Source organism: Schistocerca americana, unplaced genomic scaffold (genome assembly GCF_021461395.2).
Source record: "Schistocerca americana isolate TAMUIC-IGC-003095 unplaced genomic scaffold, iqSchAmer2.1 HiC_scaffold_62, whole genome shotgun sequence".
NCBI classification, from domain to species: domain Eukaryota; kingdom Metazoa; phylum Arthropoda; class Insecta; order Orthoptera; family Acrididae; genus Schistocerca; species Schistocerca americana.
The window spans coordinates 279634-295590 of NW_025726368.1; the positions used below are offsets into that span (position 1 = coordinate 279634).

Sequence of the window (15957 nt, forward strand, 5' to 3'; positions counted from 1 at the left end):
GTTAAATGTCTGAAGCAGCTGCATGTAGGGCTAGAGCCATTACCTCTTACGCAAGACATTGTGCCATGTCGATCTTCTCATTTCCAACTCCCTGGCTGCAGTACAAACAGATTTTATAGAACTCCTTGCAAACGCCTGCCGTACCCTGTCCACAATGGCATCTGAAACTCGTGGTGACCAGCCCTGTTTTTTTTATGGAGAACACTACCTGTTTCCATAAATGATGTATTCCAAGTCTGAAAGGTTTGTTGCATTTGGGTATCAGGTATCATCTGTATCTACCGGGCCCCACACACTGAGCTTTCTCCAGAGACGTCCACATTTTATCATGTTTTCAGGTTCACTTTTGCATCAAAATTGTATGACCTGGAAGGTAAAAGAAATTTTATGAGTTATCTTATCATACACTAGAAACCATTAGTTAAAATCTCGTATAGGTTCAAAGTTACTAAAGTCTTAAGTTGTGAAGATATACATGTATAGTGCAAAATAAAAACATTAAAAATTGCTATTCATCCAAAGCTGTTACTTTTAGGCATTAGGATACAACACACTATTTGATGAAAGTAATAATCAAACTTACCAACTTGCACTATGATAATGTAATTCAACAAAGGTACAGATGTAAGTAAAGAAACAGCTCGGAGGCCACTATCTACCCTTGGTTCCATCTGCAAAATTCTGGAGGTTAAAGATCAAAAGTTATTCAGCTGAGTATTTTTTACAATGTAAACAGAGCACGGACTTACTTCCAGAAAAATTGGAATCGTAGGTCTTCAATTGACGATATCGATAAGTAAAGAAAGTAAAGACAACGATGAATCTGAACCTTTGCCAGTTTGTACAATATCAAAAGCTACAGCAACACTGGACGAAGTGTCTACCATCAACAGTTATTCTGCTCCCCAAATAGCAGAACTCCTTTATTACTTTAACTGTCTCATTCCCCAATCTAATTCCTTGAGCATCACCCGACTTAATTCGACTACATTTCATTATCCTCATTTTGCTTTTGTTGATGTTCATCTTATATCCTCCTTTCAAGACACTGTCCATTCCGTTCAGCTGCTCTTCCAAGTCCTTTGCTGTCTCTGACAGAATTACAATGTCAGCGGCGAACCTCAACGTTTTTATTTCTTCTCCATGAATTTTAATACCTACTCCGAATTTTTCATTTGTTTCCTTTACTGCTTGCTCAATATACAGATTGAATAACATCAGGGAGAGGCTACAACCCTGTCTCACTCCCTTCTCAACCACTGCTTCCCTTTCATACCCCTCGACTCGTGTAACTGGTTTCTGTACAAATTGTAAATAGTCTTTCGCTCCCTGTATTTTACCCCTGCCACCTTCAGAATTTGAAAGAGAGTATTCCAGTCAACATTGTCAACAGCTTTCTATAAGTCTACAAATGCTAGAAACGTAGGTTTGCCTTTCCTTAATCTTTCTTCTAAAATAAGTCGTAAGGTCAGTATTGCCTCACGTGTTCCAACATCTCTGCAGAATCCAAACTGATCTACGCCGAGGTCAGCTTCTACCATTTTTCCATTCGTCTGTAAAGAATTCGCGTTAGTACTTTGCAGCTGTGACTTATTAAACTGATAGTTCGGTAATTTTTGCATCTGTCAACACCTGCTTTCTTTGGGATTGGAATTATTATATTCTTCTTGAAGTCTGTGGGTATTTCGTCTGTATCATACATCTTACTCACCAGATGGTAGAGTTTTGTCAGGACTGGCTCTCCCAATGCCATCAGTAGTTCTAATGGAATGTTGTCTACTCCCGGGGCCTTGTTTCGACTCAGGTCTTTCAGTGCTCTGTCAAACTCTTCACGCAGCATTGTATCTCCCATTTCATCTTCATCTACATCCTCTTCCATTTCCATAATATTGTCCTCAAGTACATCGCCCTTGTATAGACCCTCTGTATACTCCTTCCACCTTTCTGATTTTACTTCTTTGCTTAAAACTGGGTTTACATCAAAGCTCTTGATATTCATGCACGTGGGTCTCCTTTCTCCAAAGGTCTCATTAATTTTCCTGTAGGCAGTACCTATCCTACCCCTAGTGAGATAAGCCTCTACATCCTTACATTTGTCCTCTAGCCATCCCTGTTTAGCCATTTTGCACTTCCTGTCGATCTCATTTTTGAGACGTTTGTATTCCTTTCTGCCTGCTTCATTTACTGCATTTTTATATTTTCTCCTTTCATCAATTAAATTCAATATTTCTTCTGTTTCTACTAGCCCTCGTCTTTTTACCTACTTGATCCTCTGCTGCCTTCCCTACTTCATCCCTCAGAGCTACCCATTCTTCTTCTACTGTATTTCTTTCCCCCCATTCCTGTCAATTGTTCCCTTATGCTGTCCCTGAAACTCTGTACAACCTCTGGTTTAGTCAGTTCGTCCAGGTCCCATCTCCTTAAATTCCCACCTTTTTGCAGTTTCTTCAGTTTTAATCTACAGTTCATAACCAATAGATTGTGGTCAGAGTCCACATCTGCCCCTGGAAATGTCTTACAATTTAAAACCTGGTTCCTAAATCTCTGTCTTACCATTATATAATCTGACACCTTTTAGTATCTCCAGGATTCTTCCATGTATACAACCTTCTTTCATGATTCTTGAACCAAGTGTTAGCTATGATTAAGTTATGCTCTGCGCAAAATTCTACCAGACGGCTTCCTCTTTCATTTCTTACCCCCAATCCATATTCACCTACTACGTTTCCTTCTCTTCCTTTACCTACTACCGAACACCAAGCACCCGTGACTATTAAATTTTCGTCTCCCTTCACTACCTGAATAATTTCTTTTATCTCATCATACATTTCTTCAATTTCTTCGTCATCTGCAGAGCTAGACGGCATATAAACTTGTATTACTGTAGTAGGCATGGGCTTCGTGTCTATCTTTGCCACAATAATGCGTTCACTATGCTGTTTGTAGTAGCTTACCCGCACTCCTATTTTTTTTATTCATTATTAAACCTACTCCTGCATTACCCCTATTTGATTTTGTATTTATAGCCCTGTATTCACCTGACCAGAAGTCTTGTTCCCCCTGCCATGGAACTTCACTAATTCCCACTATATCAAACTTTAAACTATCCATTTCCCTTTTTAAATTTTCTAACCTACCTGCCCGATTAAGGGATCTGACATTCCACGCTCCGATCCGTAGAACGCCAGTTTTCTTTTTCCTGATAACAACGTCCTCCTGAGTAGTCCCAGCTCGGAGATCCAAATGGGGGACAATTTTACCTCCGGAATATTTTACCCAAGAGGATGCCATGAACATTTAACCATACAGTAAAGCTGCATGCCCTCGGCAAAAATTACGGCTGTAGTTTCCCCTTGCTTTCAGCCGTTGGCAGTACCAGAACAGCAAGGCTATTGTGGTTAGTGTTACAAGGCCAGATCAGTCAATCGTCCAGACTGTTGCCCCTGCAACTACTGAAATGGCTGCTGCCCCTCTTCAGTAACCACACGTTCGTCTGGCCTCTCAACAGATACCCCTCCGTTGTGGTTGCACCTACGGTACGGCCATCTGTATCGTTGAGGCACGCAAGCCTCCCCACCAACGGCAAGGTCCATGGTTCATGGGGATATTGTTACATCTAAATATTTGCACGTGTTGCCCGATTATAACACTAACTCACTGATATTAAATATATTTTTGTTTTGTGAAGTGCACAATTTTACCTTTCTGAACATTTAGAGCAAGTTGTCAATCTTTGCAACACTTTGCTATCTTATCAATAGCTGACAATATTTATGCACCTTCTTCCAGACAGTACTTCATCACAGATAACTGCACCACCTGCGAAAGTCTGAGATAAGTATTACTATTGTCTGCAATCGCATTAATATACAATACGAACAGTAAAGGACTCGACACCCTTCCCTGGCACAACCCTGAAGTTACTTCTACATCTGACAATGACTCTCCATAAAAGATAACATGCTTAGTCCTCCCTACTGAAAAGTCCTCAATCCAGTGGCAAACTTCTCATAAATATATAGTGTTACAACCATGAGCATTAGTTACCTGTGAGATTAGATGCTGTGAGTTGATGTTAGTCAAGAATGCATTAGGTGACAAAGACAGAATAACTGACACCTCGCCAATTTTGAAAGAAGTCAAATTATATGGCTACTAGAAGCTGGATGTTCCTTCTGGAATATTGCAGAAAAGACTTGGCAGTAATGTATCCACTGTCAACGATTGCTGGCAGTGGTGGTCACGAGAATGTACGTTCACAAGAAGACGGGTCTCGGCGGACACCTGCCACTACTGAGAGGGAAGACAATTGAGTTTGGCGTACCGCTGTGGCACATTGTATTACATCTGCAGATGCAAGGGGCAGCAGTTGGCATCCCAATTACACAATGAACTGTTACAAATCAGTTACTTCGAGGACAGCTCCAAGAAAGGTGCCCTGTAAAATTCATTTCACTGACTCCAAACCACTGCCATTTGTGACTTCAGTGATGTCCAGCAAGAGCTCATTGGAGGTCAGGGTGGAGGTCTGTCGCGTTTTCTGACGAAGGCTGCTTCTGTCTCGGTGCCAGTGATGACCTCGTTTCGGTTAGGAGAGGGCCAATTGAAGGCCTGCAACGAACCTGTCTGCATGCTGGACCTACAACCGGAGTTACGATTTACGGTGCAATTACATACGACAACATGAGCACTCTCGTGCTTACTCCACGCACCGTGATTGCAAATTCGTACAAAGATCTGGTGATTCAACCTGTTGTACTGGCATTCACAAGCAGCATTCCAGGGGGCATTTGCCAACAGGATAACGTTCGTCCACATACCACTGTCGTAACCCGACGTGCTCCACCGTGTGTCGACATGTTGCCTCGGCCTGCTCAATCACATCTGCCTCCAATGGAGCACATACAGGATATCATCGGACGACAACTCCAGCAACAGCCACAAACAGCATCAACTGTCGATGTATTGACCAACAAGTGCATCTGGCATGGAACTCCACTCCATCCCACAAACTGACATCTGGATGTGTGTGTGTGTGTGTGTGTGTGTGTGTGTGTGTGTGTGTGTGTGTGTGTGTTTCCAATGAGAGCCTTTTTGGCCAAAAGGAATGCTAATTTGTTTGATAATCTTTATGTTATGCCTATCTGCAACTCTGCATCTACGCTACATGGTGAGTAGCAATCTATCCTTTTCATAATACAGGGTGATTCAAAAAGAATACCACAACTTTAAAAATGTGTATTTAATGAAAGAAACATAATATAACCTTCTGTTATACATCATTACAAAGAGTATTTAAAAAGGTTTTTTTCACTCAAAAACAAGTTCAGAGATGTTCAATATGGCCCCCTCCAGACACACGAGCAATATCAACCCGATACTCCAACTCGTTTTACACTCTCTGTAGCAGATCAGGCGTAACAGTTTGGATAGCTGCTGTTATTTCTCGTTTCAAATCATCAATGGTGGCTGGGAGAGGTGGCCGAAACACCATATCCTTAACATACCCCCATAAGAAAAAATCGCAGGGGGTAAGATCAGGGCTTCTTGGAGGCCAGTGATGAAGTGCTCTGTCACGGGCTGCCTGGCGGCCGATCCATCGCCTCGGGTAGCTGACGTTCAGGTAGTTACGGACAGATAAGTGCCAATGTGGTGGCGCTCCATCCTGCTGAAATATGAATTATTGTGCTTCTTGTTCGAGCTGAGGGAACAGCCAATTCTCTAACATCTAGTCCAGTTACAGTAGCACCTTCAAAGAAAAAGGGACCAAAAACGTTATTGGCTGAAATGGCAGAGAAAACGTTCACCTTAGGCAAGTCACGTTCATACTGAGTTGTTTCCCGCGGATTGTCAGTGCCCCATATACAGACATTGTGACGGTTGACTTCCCCGTTAGTGTGGAAAGTTGCTTCATCACTAAACACAATCTTTGAAACGAAAGATTTATCTGTTTCCATTTGAGCAAGGATAAAATCACAGAAATCGATTCTTTTAATCTTATCAGCTGCAGACAGTGCTTGAACCAATTTCAGACGATACGGCTTCATAACTAACCTTTTTCGTAGGACTCTCCATACAGTTGATTGTGGAATTTGCGGCTCTCTGCTAGCTCTTCGAGTCGATTTTCCTGGGCTGCGAACAAATGCTTGCTGGATGCGTGCTACATTTTCATCACTCGTTCTCGGCCGTCCAGAACTTTTCCCTTTGCACAAACACCCATTCTCTGTAAACTGTTTATACCAATGTTTAATACACCACCTACCAGGAGGTTTAACACCATACTTCGTTCGAAATTCACGCTGAACAACTGTCGTCGATTCACTTCTGCCGTACTCAATAACACAAAAAGCTTTCTGTTGAGCGGTCGCCATCTTAGCATCAACTGACGCTGACGCCTAGTCAACAGCGCCTCAAGCGAAAAAATGTTCAACTAAATGAAACTTTATAGCTCCCTTAATTCACCGACAGATAGTGCTTAGCTCTGCCTTTTGTCGTTGCAGAGTTTTAAATTCCTAAAGTTGTGGTATTCTTTTTGAATCACCCTGTATTATGATCATTCCATCCTGGATTTTCCATTGTTTTATTATTGTTCAACTATTACAGCAATTGACAATGTTGAACACACAGCACATTAAGCATTGCAAAAGAGTAGTGGGTTAACAACCAAAACTAAAAAAATTATGTAACTATCTTTCATTCCCTTCACATCACAGAATTGTTGGGCAACTAAAAAACTGCACATTGAGGAGCCGATTACTGAATCACAAAACAATGCAAAAACGAGCAGCTGATCAGAACGGGGCGGCTGATCATAAAAAGAGAAAACTGGGCAGTCAAAACATATAAACAAGAACATCAAATAAATCAGATAGAACAGTTTTCTAGAAAGCAACCTAGAATCAGTAGGAAATGCATCTAGAAACTACTTCAATAAATATTTGTAAAAATCTAACAAGTATCATTTCAACTTCACGAAATAATGTCATATATGGTTTCCATTTACATGTTTACAAGTATCGAGTAACAAGAGTCAAACAGGTTGAAAAACACTAAATAAAGCCCCCATAAATGTATGGCATTTCAAATACTTTATGAAACTGTCATCATCTGCCTTTACTGCTAAGCCACTAATGAATGTGATTAACACATCCATAGCAGGCAGTTTTTCCTGGGAGTTTAAACTGCAAGGATATTGTGAAACTCCACAAGGGTCTGTCCATGCTCTAACCTCCAATTAATATGGCCCAAAACTACGATGTTTTCATTTAAGTTTAAACCGAAAGAAATATTAAGTTTAAACCAAAAGAAATATTAATTTTAAACCGAAAGAAATATTAAGTTTAAACTGAAAGAAATATTAAGTTTAAACTGAAAGAAATATAAAGTTTAAACCGAAAGAAATATTAAGTGAACTGAAGTCACCAAAACTGTGTCAGCATCATACGAGGACATAACAATGTTCTAAACCTAACCGAATTCTTAGAGAGAATTAAAGCACACACACACACACACACACACACACACACACACACACATACACACACACACACACAGTGGTATGCCAAAGTTAAGAACAAATGTAATTTTCAAGTGATGTGTCACTGGCAAGTAATATAGCAAGATGAAACTTTGAATATACATAGAAAGAACTGCTCTGTGATAGTACAATAGGTAACTGAAAGCAACATGCTATAATAAAAGAAATGACACTTTTACTCAAAGGCAAAAATTACACTCAAGCTACAACAAATTACGACAGTCACTTGGACATGGATCTTAACCATTCAGCCACTTGAATATATGCATGCAATTCTTTCCAGAAAATTTTTTGGCCTGCTGTTTTATCACATCAGATAATTTCTGTATTTTTGCATCTCAGAAGTCAACTATCCCCTCTGTTGCTCTGGGACAATGTTGAAGGTAACACATTCCTCGAGTGCATTGTAGCAGGCAACAAAAGCTGGTGCTGCCACTGGGAACCGGAGTCGAAAACGTCGACAATGGAATGGCGTCATCCACTGTTCCCTCACCCCATCAAGTTCAAGTTCAAGAGCCAGCCATCTGCTGAAGAAGTGATGCTCATCCTGTTCTTTGATTACCAGAGCCCACTGCTTATTGATTTCAAGGAACCTGGTGTCTCCCTCACTGGAGAACAGTTGTGTGCAACACTGGAGAAATTACTAAATATAATTAAGGCAAAACGTCCGGGAAAATTGCAACACGAGGCACTGTTGCCTCGTAACCCATATCCCTATGTTGCAAATGTCGTAAATGTCATAAAGCAGAAGTTACACCACCTCGAGTGGGACACACTCTAGCACCCGTCCAATAGCCCTGACGTCTCCCCATGCAATCATCACACCTTCTGCCATTAAAAACAATTGTGAAGCATCGACAATTCCTCTCAGTTGAGGATGTCCAGCAGGCAGTTACAGACTTCTTCATGCAGCAGCAAATGGTGTTTCACTGAATCGCTTTCTCCAGCCCGGTATGTCGGTGGGATGACTGCCTCAGTGCTCGTAGCAATTTCACCGAACTGGCACACAATTCTGGATTGTACAGCTTTCAAATGGAAACATTTCGATCCTCCTCTTACACAGTATGTATAATAACTGCAGTACCGTAGGTTATCAATACGGCCAGAGCTGGCGGCTCTAAGGTTACTGCGGGAACCACAAGCAGTGCTTTCATCACCCTGCCAAATAAGAACCTTCATGTCGCCAACCAACGGAGACCACCCAGACAGTGTTACAAGCGGCCGCCATCTGAGCACCAGACTACTTCTACCTTTTGTTCTGTGCTTCTAATGAAAGTTCCCTGTTGTTAGTTGGTGACAAACATTACTTCAAGTCGTTGAGAGTTAACTTCACTGACAAACATTCAGTGCACTTGGGTGCCGCTCATGTCATACCTTTGCTTATAGCTAGCCACGATCACTCACAAGTTGACAACAATGCAGCAGTTGTTCTGCAATGAGTCAACAACAACATATTTATTTAAAATGCATTTGTGTCCACCGATCTTTTGCTCATCCATCCAGATTCCTATGGCGACATATCTTCAGGCCACCTTCCACCTATTTGTCACAGGCCCAACAGTTGCCGACACACGACACATCTGGCGATGAACTTTGTCAAACCTACGATGCCGTGTCATTTTCCTCCCTCTGTCGCCTAATTTTTACCACTTTCTGGACATTTTTGTTTGTTTTTCTACCATTTGTGCTTCTGGACATTTCTGTGTCAGATCCACGCTTACCACTTTTGTCCCGTTTGCTTGTTTGAACTGCCACACACTGATTTAGCTTTAGCATTTTTGCTTTGCTACGGCTAACCCACTGCCCCAAGCCCCACGCACACCCAACTTGCAATTAGCAGCACCACAATTTCGCGTGCCTTTGGCACCGATGCTCGATCTAACGTGTCCCCTTCAGTTACAGACACAACAAATGACGCAGCTTATCGAGATGCTGAGGGCTTCATTCAAATGCAGATGGCAGCCAGTGAGACTCGCAATAAGACGCCACAAACTACGGCAGAACCACAATTTAGGGAGCCATCATTAGCGTCCCTCCATTTTACCCATTTGAAGGGGGAAAAAATAGGATTGTGTTGAGTACTTGGCTCAGTCTGAAGCTCAACTATCTGAACACCAAGTACCAGTTACTGTTAAACAATCTTTTTTCTTATCAGCAACCAGTGTGTTTGTCTATTAATTGTGCTCCGAAGTATTCCCCACTTCACGGCCAGAACTTTTGAATTATCGGGGTTTAATCCAGGTTCTGAATGTGATGAGAAGGTTCAGGAGGTTGCTGCCAGGTCCAAGTTTTCAGACTAAACAAGCCGTCAGGACAGACAGACAGTGGGCGACAGACTTCCAAGGACTCAGATAGTGGGCTCAGACAGCCAGTCACATAAACAGCCAGGCCAGCAAGGTACCGGCGTGAAAGCTTGCCCGCACTGCTTCTTAGCTCATAAGCATAGCTTCTACCTGCCAAGAAATGCACCTTGTTTTTCAGGTGGCAAGAACGGACATGTTCAAGCGGTCTGCTTACAGAAAGAGAAGCCTCCCTCTCCTAATATACACCCACAGAAGTCAAATTTTGTTGTACATGTTGTGCATCCTGAACCAAACAGAACTTCTAGTGTGGAGGAGAAGAGTGGTAGTTTACAAATCATGAAATCAGTGGCATTTTCTTTAGCACAACGCAGCTTTTTGTGGACCTTGTAGTAGGTGGCTGCACTATTCAGTTGCAATTAGTTAAGAGTGTCTCAGTTTCTTTCCCTGTCTCAATGCTTCTGATCATCTTAGCAAGTCCAAGCTGCACAAATCTTACATTACACTTACACCATATAACGGAATTAACATTCCGTGCTAGGTTCTTGCAACCTTCCTTCAACATACAAGAATTTACAAAAGACAAACTTCTGGGTATGCGTTCACAGAACAGTGCAAATATGTTTGACCATGATTTGTTTGGATATGTGTGTGTGTGTGTGTGTGTGTGTGTGTGTGTGTGTGTGTGTTCCACAAATGTGTTGTCTGTTGCTAATTTTGATTTCAAGGACAGTGTCGGTCAATTGTGTGCTGAATTCAAAGACTTGTTCGGTGACAGCTTAGGCAAAGCTTCTAATTCTGCTGTGCATGTGACCACTAAAGACAATGCACAGCCTCACTTCTTCAGGCCTGACACTATACTACACGTGCTCTGGGAACAGGCTGCTTGGAACTTTCACTGTGGCATCCATCACGGCCAGTCAGTGGGCGTCTCCATTAGTACTTTGTCAAGAAGCCTTCAGGCAAATTGTGTATTTGTGCAGACTAAGGCAACATTGAACCCCTGAATAGTTCTAAAAACCTTTACAGAAACTGAAGAACAACAAGGCTCCCTGCACTGATAGCATTCCAGCAGAATTGTTAAAATGTGGAGGAACAACGTTAGAGCAGTCTCTGTTTAAACTTATCACTCTCATATGGGAACAGGAGAGGATACCAGATGAATGGAATGAAGGAATATCATGTCCCATAGATAAAAAGGTCAACTGAATGGAGTTTAGAAACCACTGTGGAATCGCCCTCCTGAACCTGGGGTACAAGGTACTAGCGGAGTTCAACGAGGGAGGTCAACAATATATCACATTTTCAACCTGCGCCAAATTTTGGAGAAAACTGTCAAATATCACCTTTTTATTGACTAAGGCTGCATACGACAGCATCAATAGAAACTAGTTGTTTCATGCATTACAGGAGATAGGGATACATGGAAAGCTCCTGAGAATGGTTAAAATTATGATGTCCAACGTAAGAAGCTGCATTCGAGTTTGAAGAAATTACTCAAACTTCCTAGAAATAAAAAATAGCACAGATTTTAGCACATGCAGATGACATAGAAAACATACCATGGACAGTACCAGCACTGAAAGAAACTTTTACAGCCTTAGTCAAGCAAGTAAGAAGATGGGTCTTATGGTAAATGAAGATAAAACTAAATACATGGCCGGTGGGGAAGCATATCAATGAATATGCCGTCAACTTTCGGTGTGAATGGATGCACATCTTAAAGGGTTGATTGCTTCAAGTATCTTGGTTCCACAGTCACTTGCTTTAATGAGATCTCAACTGTAACTAAGATTAGACTGATATCAGCAAATAACATATATTTTGCCTTTAGTGATTTATTCCAGTCCAGTCTCCTCAGTAGCCCAACAAAATTCACTACTTATCCAATGGTTCTCACTTACGCTTCGGAAAGCCGTGTACCTCAAGTCTCTAGAGAAACAGAAGGTTCCAAATGATTGGAAAAGAGCACAGGTAGTCCCAGTCTTCAAGAAGGGTCGTCAAGCAGATGCGCAAAACTATAGACCTATATCTCTGACGTCGATCTGTTGTAGAATTTTACAACATGTTTTTTGCTCGCGTATCGTCTTTTCTGGAAACCCAGAATCTACTCTGTAGGAATCAACATGGATTCTGGGAACAGTGATTGTGTGAGACTCAACTCACTTTATTTGTTCATGAGACCCAGAAAATATTACATACAGGCTCCCAGGTAGATGCTATTTTCCTTGACATCCGGAAGGCGTTCGATACAGTTCCGCACCGTTGCCTGATAAAGTAAGAGCCTACAGAATATCAGACCAGCTGTGTGGCTGGATTGAAGAGTTTTTAGCAAACAGAACGTAGCATGTAACCACTGGCGTGCCACAGGGGAGTGTTATGGGACCATTGCTTTTCACAATATATATAAATGACCTAGTAGATAGTGTCGGAAGTTCCGTGCGGCTTTTCGTGGATGATGCTGTAGTATACAGAGAAGTTGCAGCATTAGAAAATTGCAGCGAAATGCAGGAAGATCTGCAGCGGATAGGCACTTGGTGCAGGGAGTGGCAACTGACCCTTAACATAGACAAATGTAATGTATTGCGAATACATAGAAAGAAGGATACTTTATTGTATGATTACATGATAGCGGAACAAACACTGGTAGCAGTTACTTCTGTAAAATATCTGGGAGTATGCGTGCGGAACGATTTGAAGTGGAATGATCATATAAAATTAATTGTCGGTAAGGCGGGTACCGGGTTGCGAGTCATTGGGAGAGTCCTTAGAAAATGTAGTCCATCAACAAAGGAGGTGGCTTACAAAACACTCGTTCGACCTATACTTGAGTACTGCTCATCAGTGTGGGATCCGTACCAGGTCAGGTTGACGGAGGAGATAGAGAAGATCCAAAGAAGAGCTGCGCGTTTCGTCACAGGGTTATTTGGTAACCGTGATAGCGTTACGGAGATGTTTAGCAAACTTGAGTGGCAGACTCTGCAAGAGAGGCGCTCTGAAGCGCGGTGTAGCTTGCTCGCCAGGTTTCGAGAGGGTGTGTTTCTGGATGAGGTATCGAATATATTGCTTCCCCCTACTTATACCTCCCGAGGAGATCACGAGTGTAAAATTAGAGATTAGAGCGCGCACGGAGGCTTTCAGACAGTCGTTCTTCCCGCGAACCATACGAGACTGGAACAGGAAAGGGAGGTAATGACAGTGGCACATATAGCGCCCTCCGCCACACACCGTTGGGTGGCTTGCGCAGTATAAATGTAGATGTAGAAACATGGTCCTTGACAGAAACCGATGCAAGGCTGCTCGACATATTTGAGAGGAAAGTTTTGCAGAGAATAACTGGCCCTGTGTGTGACACAGAACAACAGAGGAAAGGTACAATGCAGAATTGTACATTACATATGCTGATGCTCCTGTAACAAAAATCATACCATCAAGAAGGACAACATGGGCACGTCATGTGGCAAGAACGGAGGGAGTCTGAGGTGATAAAGAAGATTCTCCTTGATAATCCGGGAGCACAAAGAGGGCGAGGTCGACCTGGAGCAAGATGGCTGGATGGAGTGAGAGAAGACATATGGAAGCTCGGATAAAAAAACTGGAGGAGGGTAGCATGTGACAGTGATGGATGGTGGAAGCTCATTGGGAAGGCCAAGGTTCATACTGGATTGTAGTGCCATGGAAGAAGAAGAAGAAGAAAAAGAAGAAGATAGCAACATTGTACCCCCGAATAGAAACGGATTAATTTTCTCTGACTCCACCTGGTTAACTTGTTGAACGTTTGGGAGCTGTTGTTACTTTAAGATTGATTTACACAATGCCTTCCTCCAGATTCCTTTAGATGAACAATCACAGCAGGTGTGTGTCATTAATACACATACGGGACTCATCAAATTTCTTCATTTGCTTTTCGGTAGTGCACCCACACCTCCAATTTTTCAGTGCTGTTTGGAACAATTAGCTGCACCTGTGTCTTTGTGTACAAATTGTTTAGATGATCCCAAAGCAGATGAGCACCTTTATAAATGGTGCAGCCTGTGCCAAGTGTTATCAGAAGAGGCCTAAAATGCAACAGACCTGAGCATGTGTTTTTTCAAACTGAGATCGAGTACTTGGGGTACGTAATTAATTATGAGGGAGTTCATCTGGTGTAGTCACACTTGCAGGTCCTTCGTAGCCTCAGATCTCCAAAGAACTGCAGTCAGTGCTAGGCAAGCTGATGTATTACATCTGCTTCACTCCAAATCCAGCTCCGACTGCGGCACCACTGCACTGTCTTTGCTGAAGAATGTACCTTTTGTGTCGTCCCAAGAACGTGACCCTGCTTTTCGACGACTCAAAGACTCTTTCCTCAGTGATCACTGCCTCATTCATTTTGATCCTTCAAAACCTATGGTCTTGACTACTAATGCCTCTTAGTAAGTCTTTGCTGCAGGATTGGTTCTACCCACAGATCAGTAGCTTTTGGCTCCAAATTGCTTAACAAAGCTCAGAGCTACCATCTGGAAATAGAGAAGGAGCCTCCTGCCATCATCTCTGGAATGACTAAAGTTCACCAGTATTTGCACAGAAGAAAGTTCTACTTGATTACCGGTCACAACCCTTTGCAGTAAGTTTTTAACCCAGCCAAGCTCATTCAGAATTTCACTGCACATAAACTGCAACATTTGGCTCTCATCTTATAGCACTACAACGCGAGATAATGCACAGGCCCACAGCAAAGCGTGCCAATGCAGACACACTTTTGCATCTTCCTTTGGCACTGGGTGCAGACTTTGAAGCATCAGAAGTGTCTTGTTGCCACACTGAGTCACAGGTCTGTCAGTTTCCTTTAGACAACCAGAAGATTGCCCAGGCAATGACAGCAGATCCCTACTTGTGGATTATGTTGTACTACATCCACACCAATTGGTCACTCACTGTGAAACAAACTGGTAGCCTGGGGTTTGTCGAGACTTTGCATATCAGCATGACTTGCCTGTGCTATGAAGTGTCATACTGCAGCGTACTGAATCTGAACAGTTGTGTGTGGCAATTCCAGAGGATCTCTGGAGACATTTTCTTATTCTGCTTCATCAGGGCCACTAAGTCATAGCCCATACCAAGCAACTGGCTCACCAACATGGTATGCGGTTTGGCATGGACTTCCAAGTACAGCAGGTAACTATTCAGAGCCTTGAAACTTCCTGGCAGATTAAAACTGTGTGCCGGACAGACTCGAACTCGGGACCTTTGCCTTTTGCGGGCAAGTGCTCTACCGACTGAGCTACCCAAGCACGACTCACACCCCCTCCTCACAGCTTTACTTCCGCCAGTACCTCGCCTCCTACCTTCCAAACTTTACAGAAGCTCTCCTGCGAGAGCTATGAGGACGGTGCGTGAGTCGTGCTTGGGTAGCTCAGTTGGTAGAGCACTTGCCCGCGAAAGGTAAAGCTCCAGAGTTCGAGTCTCGGTCCGGCACACAGTTTTAATCTGCCAGGAAGTTTCATATCAGCGCACACGCTGCTGGAGAGTGAAAATCTCATTCTGGATTCAGAGCCTTACTTGTGCGGAACACAAGCCGGGTCCTCCACAACAGTTCTTTGATTGGCGAAAGCCAGCATTTGCATTTGGGTTTTGCTGGACACTACCAGAACACTCATTGGCCGACTGTCTCTGAAATGTACAGCAAGTTTCTTTCCTTTTATGGTTCCCACACACTCTACGACGATGCTTTACAATCTTCAAGCCTTGCATTCATATTTTGCCTTGAAGGTCTACCAGCATTGCTTGTGACTGACAACGGACCACAATTTGTGTCCGAAGAATTCGATGACTTCTGTACAGCCAATGGGATTTATCGCATCCCAAGTGCAGCAGTCCAATGGAGAAGCAGAATGCTTTGTTTGAACTTTTAAGCACAAGATGGGTAAACTACGCACCTGCCACATGCGGGACCAACATTTGCTTCTCTTCTCGTTCTACCACTTCGCAACAGCACATCACCAGCATAGTTGCTTCACAGACGGTGACACCACTCCTCGCTCTAGTAAGCTGCCTGCACCTGCTCCACTCACTAAGGCAATGTATAAACGCAATGAACTTTTTTTCTAATTTTTTTCAGATCACACAGTGGTCAGAAGT

General features: G+C 42.8%; 1 protein-coding gene across 13 annotated transcripts in view; it reads right to left on the minus strand.

Moving 5' to 3' along the window:
• The window catches only part of LOC124587769, a 165754-nt gene that overhangs the window by 23365 nt on the left and 126432 nt on the right, over window positions 1-15957 (minus strand). For 2 of the 13 annotated variants that reach the window (XR_006975663.1, XR_006975661.1), the window contains exon 3: window positions 209-366. The exons of 8 other annotated variants lie outside the window; for them this stretch is intronic. The gene's annotated coding sequence lies outside the window, so the exon portion shown is untranslated. Of the gene's footprint in view, window positions 1-208; window positions 367-583; window positions 753-3701; window positions 3746-15957 lie in introns of those variants that run through there. 3 more of the 13 variants (XR_006975664.1, XR_006975665.1, XR_006975662.1) reach the window with 3 other exon arrangements.